General features: G+C 36.2%; 1 pseudogene; it reads right to left on the minus strand.

Moving 5' to 3' along the window:
* Nucleotides 1-427: 427 nt before the first annotated feature.
* Nucleotides 428-14198, minus strand: part of LOC125164531 (dematin-like) — a 58274-nt pseudogene continuing 44503 nt past the window's right edge.

The raw sequence follows: 14198 nt of genomic DNA on the forward strand, positions 1-14198 counted from the left end.
TTTTATGAGCAGTTTTCTTGAAGTTGAGCTTTCCTTCTGTAAAACCAGTGCTAATATTACAAGGAGAAAGCGTTTTCCAAGAAAGATACTTGGTCGACATTCCTGGCTTATGAAAGACAATGATTTCATGTAAGAGAGTGCCAGGTATGCCTTTGGGCTTTATATTAATTTGTGAAACATTCCTTTCATTATGTTTCCTGTTCAAAAATTATGCACATTTGAATCAAAGCCCAATGACAGTGTCTAGTAACTGAAAAATATTTATTTCTCCTTGGAAATCTTACCTGCTTAATTACCCAATCTTTTGGGAACACAGCCAAAGCCTAGAGTGAGTCTTTTGTTGTAGGAAGAAAAGAGAAAAATAATTTGGTGCTAAGGGGAAACAACTCTCTTACAGCTCTTGTGGACCATCTTGTCATGTTTGGAGTCACTCTGCTAGGCTGCCGTTGTTATCTGGCTTTGTGTCATTACAGTTCACATCATATGATAACCCCAAGGCAAATAACCCAGTTCTTTTGCCACCCTTCTTTTTTTCTTCTGCTCTCTCGTATTCATGTCCAACTTGCTCTGGCTTGTTCATATTCTGGGAGTAATGGGGTGAAGTTAATATAAGACCGTTAACTCTCAATTACTCAGGGGCTAATTATCCAGTCTATTGATTGCAAAGTCCAGCCTTTGCTTTTCCTGCCTTTTAAAGGGTGGTTGACTGCCCGTTAGGACTTGAACCAGACCAAAGTAGGGGGTGGAGAGAGAAAGTGATAAAATTCAAATCTATCTCTTCTGCAGCTTATTAGCGCTAGTTAAGAGCTTAGGTGAATGGCAAAAATATGGTTTTGGGACACCTGCATATTCAATTTAGTCTTGCTTTGCCTTGTCATCTTTTACCATGGATAATTGAGTTGGCTTCATTACCTTATGTTCATATAGTTAATTCTCAGAAGTTGGGTTTTTTATTGCTTTGGAGCAGTGACTTAATGGATACTTAAGGCATTTGAGGGAGCTATGGGTAAGCTACATAAACTTCACTTTTCAAATACGGAATCAGAGACACAGAATATTCAAACTGGAAAAGGGCGCTTGGTGGGATCATGGGTTAGAGCAATTTTTCACTCTTTGGTCTGAGTTCACAGATACACAGATGTGATAGAACTGCCTACTGATAGTTCATCTCCTCCAGGGGTTCCCTACAGTGGTCAGTGAATCTAGTGTAATACAGCCATAAGGAGTTTTGAGGAGAGTTGGCATAGGTTTTGGCTTCATTTGTGCAATGTCTGGCTGGTTGAGCTTGATATATAAATTCATTTCACTTAGCAGAATGTATGGAATGTAGTAAGCACTCAATAAAGGGTCAGCTTAATTCTAATTGTAGTAATAACAGGTGTGGTGGCCTTAGTACTGCTGCTAATGAAGTCTTTGATTCTTTTAATAGTTTAAGAATAATAAATAAAGCCATACATGTACCTGTGGAAAAGCTGTGTAGGTTATTAATTATATTAATTAATTATGTGGTAATTTAATCTCAGATTATGGTTTTATGAGGTTTTCCTTAGTGCAACTCCCTTATTTTATAACTGCAAAAACACAGGCCCAGAGAGTAGAATTATTTTTCTCAGTTCACCCAACAAGGGCAGAGATGCCAGTGGAATTAAGACGAGTGGCTCCTAACTTACCCTCTGTTTCACAATTGTACTGATGTTAGATCTCCAGTAATTTAATTCCTGGATTTAAGAAGTGACCTCCATTTGCCTTTTACTCTCTCTTCTGCTCCAACCTCATTGCTTGTCTTCTTAATTTCCTGATTGGAAATGGGACAAAAGGATAACTTGTAAAACTAAGAGACCTGGGAGAAATGATGATGGCAGCAAATCCTTAGTTGTTAGTAGTACAGCAAAATGCAGTGGAATAGTGGTGGAAGTAATGTGTGTCACTTCTTTTTTTTTTTTTTTTTTAATTTTTTTTTTTCAACGTTTATTTATTTTTGGGACAGAGAGAGACAGAGCATGAACGGGGGAGGGGCAGAGAGAGAGGGAGACACAGAATCGGAAACAGGCTCCAGGCTCCGAGCCATCAGCCCAGAGCCCGACGCGGGGCTCGAACTCACGGACCGCGAGATCGTGACCTGGCTGAAGTCGGACGCTTAACCAACTGCGCCACCCAGGCGCCCCATGTGTGTCACTTCTGAGGCAAGCCCTTTAGAAAACAGATATGCCCTTTCCATCTTCTTTCATGTTTTATCAGCGGGGTGCAGAGGACTAGGCAGGCTGAGGGGATAGAAGTCCTACCAGATAGATAGGTCCTGGGTCCCTGAATCACTACATGGAGGAAAACAGCTTTCTGGAATATCTGCATTGAACAACAGTGTAAATGCAAAACCTCCATTATAAGCTAATGGCAATTGGAGGGTATGGTAGTAGTACTCCAAATGATATCTACACTAATTTGTTATATTACATGCTATAAAATGGCAACCTCTGAACCATAATTCCTATGTACATATGTCTTCTATTTTCTTATAGAAAGAAAATTCAGTTTGGCATAAGTACTTACTATTTATTTATTTTAAATTTTTTAAAATGTTTTTATTTAAACATTTAAAGAGAGACAGAGATAGAATGCGAGTGGTTAGGGGCAGAGAGAGAGGGAGACACAGAATCGGAAGCAGGCTCCAGGCTCTGTCTGAGCTGTCAGCACAGAGCTCCACCCGGGGCTCAAACTCACGAGCGGTGAGATCATGACCTGAGCCGAAGTCAGGGCGGTGAGATCATGACCTGAGCCGAGGTCAGACGCTCAACCGACTGAGCCACCCAGGCGCCCCAGTACTTACTATTTAAAGAGGCTTCTTGTAGTTATTTGGTAAGGCATTCGTATAATACTTTGAGAAATACTGAAATATAAATCTACATTCTTCTCAAATAATATTTTTTCATGGAAAGCAAAACAAATTACATTTCAAATTATTTGGACTAAAAACAATAGTGAGCAGAGCACGCAGAATAGCACATATTAAGTATGCAAGAACGCATGAAGTTAAGCGAAGTAACAGTAATGTAGTGTAATTTGTAATAAGTATAATACTTTTTATTCTGCACAGCAAAAAATCACAACACTATGAAATTTATGTGAATTTCTATAACTAATATTTCTCTTCACGCTGGAATCAAATTTGTAGTTTCTTTTTTTATCATTTCACCAGTGTCTCAAAACTGTGGTAATATTCACAGTTCCTCCTAATACCACCTGCTGTTTAATTACATATATTCCACACGGAGATGTGAACGAACACATTTTAAAAGAAAAAGTCCTACATTTGACCATCGCCATACCCCAGGCCCCCATGCATTTGTCTTCAACGCGTTAGCTAAAACCCAACGCCAATGCTTTCTTCATGCTCATCTCTTCCTGCCAGTCTCGTTTATTCCCTGCTTTTCATCTCAGAGATTCTTTAAGGGTTATAACCAGGGGCTCCTTTCCCAGAAGTAACAGTTTTAGAGGACTGAGGTTTAGAACCAACTTAAAGTCAAGTCTCTGGGTCAAGAACCTATGGGTACTCCTGTTGGGGTAATAGTTCAATCGTGCTAGTTTGGGGCTGATAAACCAGTTCTTAGCGGGGCAGCTTCCGGACTGCATGGCTCTAAATCCAAATGATTGTGCCGGCCACTCCATCTGCCAGTGGTGTTGAGCACAGCATGACGTGAGATGAGATTCCACTTCTATCAGGTCCTGTGGCTGCATGCCTCTCGCAGCGCAGGCATGTCACAACACTGAGAAGGAGCCAAGAAAATATTTATTGTTCACACAACATACCTCCCATACTTCCTCTAGTACTTAACTAAGAGACAGTGGTCTGCTTCTAAGTCTGAAGGGGGAAAACGACCCTGGGGCAGTGCTGAACTTACTGAAAAGATATTATCAAGGAAAATTGTTGATGGTTGATTCTACGTGATTTTTGCCATATAAACAGACTTTAGAACCCACGTTCTGAGTAAGATATGGGGAGTTCTGGTCCCCTGGGATCAGAAGTAACAGATAATGCTTGCATATTGCTTCCTTACGCCCAATTATCCCTAGTAGGAAATGTCTTTTCCCCTTCCTGCCTCTTTCCCTCCCTGTCTCCCTTCTTCCCTCCCTGACCTCATTCCTTACTTCTTTTTCTTTTCTTTTTTAGATGGAAAGGGCTGCATCAGGGTTGTGGACCCTGAGAATAAGTGTGGGACCTTCTCAGGTTGATTATTTCTATATACATTTTCCTTCCATTCCTGTGATGCACTGAATCAAGCTTGCCTTCGGAACTGATTATGAGAGGTGGCTGGTACAATTTTGGCAAAACAAAAACATTTGACTGACTTTCTTCCATAAAATCTATCTTGTTCTACCCTCAGCCTTACCTTTTGCCCTTGAACAATACCTTTTATCTTTCTTTCTAAGTGGGGATAGTTTTTCTATCTCACAAACAAAAATTCAGAAAATGCAGATATCTCATGGAAAGTCAGCTCTTTGACTTAAAATCATTTGTTCTGAAAGTCAAAAGTTGCTTTAAGTCTTTGACCTGAAACAAACAGGAGAGGAAGTTTGAGGTACATGTGTCTGTGTGTGGGGGGTGAAGTGGGGTAAGGTCTTGGAAGCTGGGGGGGTGGGAATTCACAACTCAGGAGGATTAGAGACCTCAGAAAGAAGCTGGCTTAGATTTCCAACTTCTTTTTGCTCAAGGCCAGCTCTGTTCCTCTTCAACTATGTGGATGCAAATAAAAAAAGAGGCACTGAAAATATGCTACTGGCACAATCTACTTTTTCATAATCCTTTGTAATATGGTTCTCTATCAAGTTACAGTTCTAATGAGAAATTGCCTCTTTGCAAGTGTGGAATGTGTACCAATGTTTTGGAATAATCTTGCTGAGGATGCAGGAAGAACACAAGCAATATACTGAGTGTTGCAAATCAACCCATCCGAATTTTTTGTTATGGCGGGGGAGGCAATCATACTCCATTCCTGCTGACAGAACTCTGGCTCAGAAATAAATATTGGCAAGATCTCTTTTCTATACCAAATACAATGAATTTTTTTTCCAGTATAAATGCCATAATAAACTTGCTCTGTTAGGAAAGAACAGAGATGAATGAAGCTTGGTGTTCCCTGGTTTATACTCAGAGACTATCTATTCATTGTGTTTTATTCTCATGCTACAAAGTAAAATATGCAAGTTTATCTCTTAAAATTACTCAGGGAAAAAATAAAATTACTCAGGAAATGACAATGAATTGCAAAAGATAGCACTAGAGTATGGAGGAGAGAAAATAGAGGATATACTAATTAATAGAAATGTCTTGTCTCCCTGGTAGGAAATCAAGCTAAAATATAATAGATTTTTCCATAACATAAATCTGTATTAATGACCAATAATTCAGTGTTTCTGTTTTCAGTAGTCAATGCAAGTTCCAATGGTTTGATACCCAGTCTGAATCTGTTATCACTGAGCTAATTCAGTGGGAGAAGTTGCATTCTGCCTAAGGATCTAACAAGCCTCCCTAGGTTTCCATCAAAGGACTAAAAACAATCAGCAGCTTTTTTTGTTGTTATTTAGAAAGAATCAGTAGTGGGAAAAATGACTATTCTGGAAGAAACAGTTAATATATTCAGTGCTTTGTTCAAGTAGACCTACTCTTTCTTGATGGCCACCATGGTTTTCAGCAACACTCTATAAATTTAACATCTAAGGCACAAAAGACAGCCAACAAATAGTTTTCACGACAACAACAAAACCCCCCAAATTAGCAAAGAGGCAAAATGTGAACTGAGGAAATCCTTAAGTTTGTGACTAATGTGTCAAGAGATGTTTCCAGTTTCAAATCATATGAGGTAGGAAAAGTACAACATTGTACAGGTGGTACATCATTTAAACTGAACTTTAGCACTGTACTTATTTTTTTCTTTAAAATGCAGTACAAAATGGACTCATCTTTATTATAGTCTTTAAATAATTATTAGGCTTAATTGCCACAGTTCATAGAAATTTTAAAATTAGCAAGTGGTGCTTATCTCTCTGCAGTGCTCAGTGTTAATAAAACATGCTGCTCCATAAACACATTTCACATCATATTTGTCCATGATTATTTCATTGTTTTTCCAAGTACAGATGCCAAGAGACAAAGTGTTGCCGAATTCCTGTAATTACCAGCATTTCCCTTGATTTGTGTCCATGAAGTATGTAGTCAATCTCTATTGTCTTCTGCCTTCGTTTTGAATCTGTCCCCAGTGCAGGGATGTTAAAAACACCATTTAGCTACACAGCCTGCTCAATTTAAAAAAAAAAAAAAAAAAGGAAAATTGCATTCAAGCTACTAATTAGAAAAAGAAGAGAAGTGAGCTGTGAATAAAAAGAACTGCCTTTTAAAAGGCTTTAAAGAGAAACTTGAAACTGTGCTGCATTCAAAAAAGGGATGATCTTTAGTTATCAAAGCTAAATTCTAATATAGCAGTTACAGGCAAGATTTAGCTAACTCCTTAATATTTGAAAAGCAGTCACGTGAATGAGAATTCAGGTAATGTCCATTTCTTTTCTACCTTTAAAGAGGAGCTTAGTTAATTGATTTTTTTTTTTTTTTGGTTATCAGACACTTATTTTTCTAGAAAGCTGCTTCCATCTCTTTAAGATGATTTTGACAATTTTGTTAAATGTGCATTCCTTTAAAAAAATACACTGATGGCCTATAATGCACAGATATTTGGCAAAATTGTAAATAGAGTTGTCTCCTCAATAGATAATTCTTCCAAATGATTTATTTCAACAGCTCCTCAGATATATTTAGAATAAACTATATTTTGATCACCACAGACATAGGGTAAATGATTTAGACAGGTCGATAAATAGCAAGTAGTAGAAAATTGTCTTTCCATTTAATGTTACAATATAGAAGTCTCCTGCAAGAAGATGGTTAAAAATTCCAGATATAGATGTCAAAGTAGAGTCTAAGCAGTCTCTATAACCTTATCTACCTTGTGGGCAGGAAATATGTCATGTGTTCTCTTGAAACTAATTCTTAATTACTTTAATGCTCTATATATTGATTGATCCAAAATATGAAAAGGTCTATATATTCAGTGGTATTTTACTGATTTTGGTTTAACTGGGAATGGTGCAGGAAGAATACATTTAAACTAAGCTATTTGGATATCTTACGCTTCTTTACGTTCCCCCCACAATGCTTTGAACATGGTAGTCCAGACAGTTTCCCTTATTTCCACTGTTATTCTCCCAGAAATGAGAAGTCCATTAAAGTCCATCAGGAGTTCACCATGTTTATTTCACTCACTTCTTCAACCCTAGGACCTAGGTACGGGGGCACTTACATAGGTAGGCCACTAGATGCTGCTAGTATCCTTTCCATTGCTCAGTATTCTGTGAAAGACTCTCCCTTCTATGATGAGAGTCATCAGACATTGAAGTCTGTCTTCTCAAATTGGAGCCATTTAGCTTCCTGCCTCTAGGAGTAGCTTGGTTGCTATCTTCAAACTATTCCTTAGTTTAGGCAGGAGGAATTTAAGAAGGTCCAATTTTTGAGACTTATTGTCGAATGACCTTATAGGATATTATCCCAAGATGCAGGGTTTTTTTAAAATTCTTTTAAAGTTTATTTATTTATTTTGAGAGAGACAGAGACAGTGTGAGTGGGGAAGGGGCAGAGAGAGAGAGAGAGAGAGAGAGAGAGAGAGAGAGAGAATCCCAAGCAGGCTCCATGCCGACAGCACAGAGCTGATGCGGGGCTCAAACTCATGAAATCATGACCTCAAGACATGAGCTGAAACCAAGAGTCAGACGTTTAACCAACTGAGCCACCCAGGTGCGCCTTCCAAGACCCAGTTTTTACCCAAATTCTGTTTCCTCCATGCCTGCATTTCTACTTTGGACCTCATGAAGTTTCCCTGAAGGGTTAGATTCTTGGCAGTCTCCATTTTCCCTTCTACCTTCAACTCCAGAAGACTAGAGTTTTATTTTTCAACTTTATTTTGACAACTTGGCAAAGCAATTGCCTGCCTTCCAGTGGCTGATAACCTTCTGAATCTTCTGCTGGTTGAAATACAAGTTCTATGAGTACATCCAAAGTTAGTTCAGATGGATGGACAATATAGCTTCACTTTGGTGACCAAACCAACTACAAGGGTTTCATATGTTAATCTGGCTAGCTGGGAGAGTGTCCCTTTCCTTTCTTAAGGACCCCTTACTTCTGCCTCCCTCCACCAACCTATTTAATAGAGTAAAATAGATGAAGATAATGTCCTTTGATATAGGAAATTGTTCTTTGCCCAAGGTTATGGAAGTAGCCCCCTTTCCTATGATAACATTAAAACTTTTGATCTTATTTGAGTCATGTTTCCTAAAAATGAAAACTTAAATGTGTTTTTACAATGAGCTTATTTTCTAAATTACTAAGGGTTCTTGAGATTACTTTTGTAAATAATATATTTTTGTTTTGAAACTTCAAAAGGAAATTGAAATAAGGAAAACTTAAAAACTTTAGTTATCTATGTTCTTGTATAATATTTCTATAATAAAGATGTCTAGCACTTTTAAGTGTGTACCAGTATTTTACTAAACCCTTTAGAAGCTCTATATCCTTTAAGTCACATAACCATATTAGGTGGGTACAATTAATTATTCTGTTTTTCACATGAGAAAACTATAACAGAGGTTGCCCACCTTGCCTGCTGTCTCACAACTGATAGGTAGTAGGGCATGAATTAAAATGTAGGTTTGATATCAGAGGTCATTCTATTAATCAATGTAATATATCCTTGCTCTACTTTAGCCAAATGTTTGCAAGAATTAGAACAGCTAATAATAGCTAATAATCCTTCACTTAAATATCTTTAAATGTATTTCTGTGAAAAAATTAAGAAAATTAAAAATTACGAAAAATGAGCTTTGTTAATTTATTTGCTTGAAATATGTATTTGCTCTTTCTATGCTGGTAGTCAGGCCCTTACATAGTCTCATCTCTCACACATTTTCAGTGGAACTATTTGGTATGAAATGTCTATGGAGTTCTTAAAGCAAAAATATGTCTTTAAGGAAAGGCTAGTATTATGTTGACAAAGTTATTTTTTCTCATGGATTTCTGAGTTTTTCAGGGATCTAGATTTCATTTAAATTAGTGGAGCTCCTATCAGACAGTTTGTTCACCTTTCACTTGTGATGCTTGCTGTCTGTCATTCAAGAGACATGCATGGATCCATTTTGTTCAATGTGGTCTCCAAAGGACAAGTTTGATATGGAAAGCATTGAAAAACGGTAGCATGTGGTAATTTATGCATTTTTAAAATATACCCTCTGTAGTAATTGGGTTTCATCTAAAGACTGCAGGGAGTGTTTCTCCCCTAATTCTGACAGTAACAATTATTCTTATATAGTTTAGTTAAGAGGGAAAATAACTCAAGTGCTCATAGCTCCAAAACTAATGACAACTTTGAAACCTACTTCACAGCTCTGCAACAACTCCATAGGCTATAAAGAGGCTAGGAACATATCCTCCTGCAACAAATACTGAGCTTTACTGGGTGAAAATGAATTCTTATTATCATTTGTTGGAAAAAGAAGATTCAGATGTGGATCTGAATATGAGGCAGAAAAATTCTAGGCGCCATTATAGATAACATACTACTGTGTCAGAGGAAGAAGACATGTCTTCTACCTGAGATGATTTTGCAAAATGTACCTCGGTTAGTGGACAGCCTTCAATAAATATTTAAAATATGTGCACCCTAATTATGGGTGGGCTTAACAGAAAAAATATTGTACATAGTATATGATATTATAATAGATTTCAAAGACTGTAGTTGTCTCTTCAGGTGCTTTTCAGTGTTTCTGTCTGATTTCATGAAATCTGAGCCTGTTTTTTTAAGTGTATATTAATCAATGAAACTTGGAGGTCCACAAATAAGAACTGGGTTCTATGTTTATACTTGATGTTAACTAATCATGATAACTTTGATAATGATCTTATGGATCAGTTATTTTATTTCTAAATGTAGGGTACAGTTAGTCCTCAATACTTCAGAGACAAAATTGTGACACTCTCTAAGTAAAAGCTAACATGATTATTCACATGGAGAGCAAGTCTGCCAAGGGAGATTGTTCAGGAAATGGGTGGAAGGGAAATAAGATGATTAAAACAAAGGGATGGAATAGACACAGAGAGAGGTCTTCCCAGAAGAATTAAAGAGGAAAGTGAAAACTTAGAGTTTCTTAGAGGCAGAGAACAGGTCCCATCTTTCAATGGGCAATTCATCAGGATATCACCAATGAGGGATCTATGAATTCCCATATAGGTATTATGTTTTGGAATTTTGATTATGAAGTCAAGAGGATGATCTTGGAGGAATTGTTTTCAATGATCTAAATACCAAACACCATACCATACCAACCATTGCTTTACTCAAAATGACATGAATTATTACTTTCAAATCGATACCTGGAAACATGTTTTTAAGCACCAGTGATCAGAAGGACTACTCCTACGTAAGCCAAGAAGGAAATAAAAAATGTTACATATGTTCATTAAATAATTTCTAGTCATCCTTCAGTTGTTATAAAGATATTAAAATTTTAAAAGTTGTCTAATTTTTTTTAAATGGTCAGGTTTTGAACATGTAGGACTTAACTACCACATAGAGAGTGAGACTATTCCATTCTAAAAGAAAAGGACCAAGGAGGAAGATAGTTACTTTCTATCTTGAGACAAAGTATTTAAAACATAAGTAATACATATTTTAAAGAGAAGATCATCATAACAAAAGTATTGTCAGAGGTACTTGCAGTAGGTACAAATCCATTTCATAAGAAGCAAACAAGAAACCTTCCTGGTATTGGCTAAAGCCTGATGAGGGGACGGAATATTTTTGTTCTGGTTATTGCCACCTAGCTGTGTAATCATGAGCAAGTCCCTTCATCCCTTTGAGTCATCCCTAAGGGGGAGAGGGCAATAGGATCACTAACTGCAAATATTTGTTTAGAAAGCTTCATATTGAAAGAATGGCCTCCAAAAGGAGGGAGGACGGAGGAAAATATAGCAGAAGTACTGCTAAAGTTCGCTGTTACATCTTAAAAACAGTGTTGTTAACAAATAATCCATACATCGTACAATTCACCAATTTAAATGATATAATTCGATAATTTTAGTATACTCACAGATTTAGGCGACCATCCCCACATTCAGTTTTAGAACATTTTACAAAAAGAAACACCATACCTATTAACAATGATCCCCATTTACCAGTAACCTTCATTTCAAGGCCATCCCTGGGCCACCACTATTATCTATTGATTTCTTATTTTGGACATTTCATATAAATAGAATCTTATGATAAATGGCCTTTTGTTACCAGCTTCTTTCACCTAGCAAAATATTTTCAATGTTCACCCATTTTTTAAGCATGTATCAGTGCATCATTCCTTTTTATATCGATATGATGCATTTTGTTTACTCATTCTTCAGTTGTCAGATGTTTGGGTAGTTTCTAGTTTTTTTTTTACTATTATGAATAATGCTGCTATGTTCATTCTTGTCCAACTTTTTATGTGGGAAGATGCTTTTATTTCCATGGTATCATGGAAATATATATTTTTGTAACAAGTTTTTTTTATATCTGACTAGTTTAAGGTAAATAGATTAAAAGCTATGACAAACACAATAAAGGATATAATATACATTTAGGTTTGTTTAATGTTTATGTATAAATTTTAAGAGAGAGAGAGAGAGTTCATGAGCAGAGTAGGGGCAGAGGGAGAAAGAGAGAGACAGAGAGAGACACAATTCCAAGCAGTCTCTGTGCTGACAGCAGTGTGGGTGCCGTCAGTGTGGGGCTCGATTCCATGAACTGTGAGGTCATGACCTGAGCTGAAATCAAGAGCCAGATGCTTAACTGACTGAGCCACCCAGGCACCTCTACCTTAACACCTCTTAAGTTTGTTAAGAGTAACCTATTTCCTGCATTGTCATTGAAGAACATAATTTCTCCAGATTAAAATTTATAAAGAGAGGAAAGAGTTGTAAATGTAAAAGTTTTTGAGCTACTCAAATGAAAGGCAGGATATTAATCCAAGTTTTGGGGTATTTATTATTATGAATTTGGATTGGAAGATGATGTTGACACTGAATTTTATCATAAAGTAGGAGATAGCTAGTATAATTAAAAAGACTGTTTTGCCAATAAAGTCAGTCTTCTGCTTATGATTTCAGTGTATTTGAGCTTGGTATCCCTTGATAGTTTATATTGTAGAGGTCATATCGTTGTACATCAGGCATTGTGTTTTTTGGGGAAATTTGGTCCCCTCATCACCAGGTGGACCTTCAACACATGATACATTCCTTTGGAGCAAATTAACTGGGAGTAGAAAGATATGGGTGTATATTTTCTTGGTACTAAGTAATTAGTGAAAATAGACATGGTGATGAATATAACTTTAAAAAATTAGGAAAAATAAACAGCTGTTCTCTATTTAGATGTGGTAAACATATTTATTCCAAAAGGAAAAATAGACACAATATTTATAACTAAGGAAATATTTAAGAAATGGGTCAATAAATTTCTTATTTTTAAAGTTATCCAAACAAATAACTAAACATTCTAATTCCAATATATATGTTAACATAAAAATCTAATTTGAATTTAAACTAAATGCTAAGATGCCGGAGAAATCTCTTTAAAAAAGTTTTTTTAACCTTGTTTAGGAAAAAAAAGTTGGTCTTATCTTTCCATCCTTGCAGATGTAGGCTCTGGTCCAAAATAATAATCAAACAGAATTCATAAGCACACTGAGAAGGGCTTCCCAGAGAAGTCCTAATAAACCAGTAAGCACATGTGTAACACTGTCATTAGAATATAAGGCAAAACTCTGAAAGACACTCTGTTGAAGTAAAGTTTCAAATGTCCAAATGTGCTTTTTATGGGGTTAGATTTTTTTTTTAATGTTTATTTTTGAGAGAGAGAAAGAGAGAGACAGAGGCACAAAGAGGGGAGGGGCAGAAAGAGGGAGGCAGAGAATCTGAAGCAGGTTCCGGGCTCTCACCTGTCAGCACAGAGCCCCTCCTTCGCTCATACTCTCTGTCTCTCTCTCAGAATAAATACATCAACATTAACAAAAAAAAACCATTTAGATAATAATGACTAAGCTTCTTAGCACTTGATTTTGTTTTATATTTTTCAGAAGGAGGGAGCTTGATTGAAGTAAAACAGTAGGGAAAGCATGAAATGGTATAATTTGATGGACTTAAGAGCATTTATAGAAGATATTAGAATAATGAAAATAATAAACAGAAGTTTGCATTCTGTTTTTTTTAGGTAAAGACAAGCATAAAATCTTACTTCTTTTGCTCTTTAAATTTTCATTTTTCATTTTGATTGTCTGATTGCTTAAGTTTTTATTCTAGTGGTATAAACTACGTTGTTCTGTTTACATTAGTGCAATGATAATCATAGCTAAAATTTCTACCTAGGTTTTCATACAAGCTGGGAATTGTTCTAGTATTTTCACATACATTATAACAATTGTTGTCAAAACAAATTATGGAGGAGATAGATTATTTTCATATATGGAAATGAAAGTGCAGAAAAGTTAAGTAATTTGTCCAAGGTCACCATATAATAATAAAAAATCCCAGAGATGGGATTTGCATTTAAGCAGTCTGATTTCAGAGTTAAATTGTTAAAAATTACTGCATCTGGTTTTTTATATGTTGTATTTTTTATATGTTGAATTTAAGCCATTTCAAAATATTTTTTTGTGATTGGGAATGGGTGATTTGGAAAGTATTTCTAAATATAGACTCATTATTTGCCACATTTGTGCGCATGTGTATGTGTAATATACTTAGCCCTTAAGAGTATTTTCCCATTAATAAAACAGTGCATTAAAATCAAAATCGTTATTCGGATTTTACTTGAGACAGAGGAAACTTCTAAAGGAAAATGCATTATCAGTCTAGGCCTTGCCAGCACCAGAGTTTAAGGTTTCAGCTTTCTAGTCCTGTTCATCACATAGCACTTCCCTCTAGGAATTAAATATAACATCCTCTAAATGTGTCAAATCTAAATCAAAACGTGTAGCTATGTTGTTCAAATCCTATAGGAAAATAATAACCTTCATGGAATAGAGAAAACAAAGATATATAATTTTGTTTTAAAAATAGATATCATGATATTTTA

The sequence above is a fragment of the Prionailurus viverrinus genome, chromosome A1 (genome assembly GCF_022837055.1).
Source record: "Prionailurus viverrinus isolate Anna chromosome A1, UM_Priviv_1.0, whole genome shotgun sequence".
NCBI classification, from domain to species: domain Eukaryota; kingdom Metazoa; phylum Chordata; class Mammalia; order Carnivora; family Felidae; genus Prionailurus; species Prionailurus viverrinus.